Consider the following 1,705-nt stretch of genomic DNA (forward strand, 5'->3'; position numbering starts at 1 on the left):
ATAGACTTCCCAATGCACTACGTAGTTTGATTTCGTTACTGCTGCTTCCATTTTGGGGAGGATTGACTGTGGATCCACGTGAAATCAAATTCTTGACAACTCTAACCTTTTTTTCATTAATCATGTGGACAACCGATTCCTTGTGGTCTCTTAAGCTCAGTTGTGAGGATGTGTTTTCTCTACTTGAGTTGCAATCCAAACAGAAGACCAAGAGATTTGATTTTCATCAGCAAGGGCTCTTAGCCGTCCTCATTTCAGCAAGCCAATTTGTGTAATCCGCCTATAGGAAGTTGTTAATAAGCTTTCCTCCAATCCTGACCCACGGTTCTTCTTCTTAATATAGTTCAGGTTCTTGGATTGTATGCTGAACATACAGATTGAATAAGTATGGTGAAAGGATACAATTCTAATGCACACGCTTCCTGGTTTTCAAATCACTCAGTATTCCCTTTTGTGTGAATGACTGCCTCTCGGTCCTTGTATAAGTTCTTCATGAGCACAATGAACTGTTCTGGAATTCTCATTCTTCTCAATAAGTTTATTTTGATCCACACAGTCAAATGTCTTTGCATACTCAATAAAACACAAGTAATATCTTTCTGAAATCAACTAAGATCCATCTGACGTTGTCAATGATATGCTTTGTGCTACACCCTCTTCTGAATCTGACTTGAACTTCTGGCAGCTCCCTGTTGATATATTACTCCAACCATTGCTGAATTGTCTTCAATGACATTGAAGGCATTGCTGAATTGTCTTCAGCAATGGTTGGAGTAATATTTTACTACCACGTGATATTACTGTTTAACAATGTCCACCTACTGTTGGGCCACCTTTATTTGGAAAGTGTACAGATATGAATTTCTTCTACTTGATTGGCTGGGTCTTTCTTCCAAATTTCTTGGCATAGGTGAGTGGGTACTTCTTGTGCTTTATCAGCTTATTGAAACATTTCAATTGAAATTTATCAATCCTTGTTTTTCACCAATGCCTTCAGTGGATAATGTGTTTCTACAGAGCCCTGGTGGTGCCGTCAAATAAGTGTTGGCAGTCCACGTTCATTATTGCCCTGTCGGGGAAAGATGCGGCTATCTGCTCTTGTAGTGATTTGTATTGGAAACCCTATGTAGGATCGCTATGAGTTGGAATGGACTGGAAGACAGTCGGTAGTGTGTTTCTAGAAATTTATCCATTTCTTCTAGGTGATCAAATTGGTTGGAGTATAATTCTTCATAGTGTTCTTTTATTATTTTTCTTTTTGTTGATTTGGTAGTAATGTCACCCTTTTCATTATTTGTTTTATTTGCACTTTATTTCCTTTTCTTTTTGACCATTTGACAGACAAATGGTGTTTGGAAACATTTAAAGAAAAAAAAAAAACCAACACAAAACAAACTCACTGGTTTAGGGTTGATGTCAACTCATAATGACCCTATAGGACAGGGTAGAACTGCCCCTGTGAATTTCTGAGACTGTAACTGTTTATGGGAGTAGAAAGCCCTGTCTTTCTTCCTCTTAGCAACTGGTGGTTTCAAACTGCCAACCTTGCAGTTTGGCAGTGCATAACAACTATACCACTAGGACTCCTTGGAAATATTTAGAGGCTTCAGAATGTTCATGAAAGTATTCCATTATCTTTTGATTCCCCTTTTCCACTAACTTTTGGAAGCATATCATACATACTCTAGCTAAATTGTTATCTAAA

Source organism: Echinops telfairi, unplaced genomic scaffold (genome assembly GCF_000313985.2).
Source record: "Echinops telfairi isolate 266 unplaced genomic scaffold, ASM31398v2 ScPeMD7_7468;HRSCAF=8506_0, whole genome shotgun sequence".
Taxonomy (NCBI): domain Eukaryota; kingdom Metazoa; phylum Chordata; class Mammalia; order Afrosoricida; family Tenrecidae; genus Echinops; species Echinops telfairi.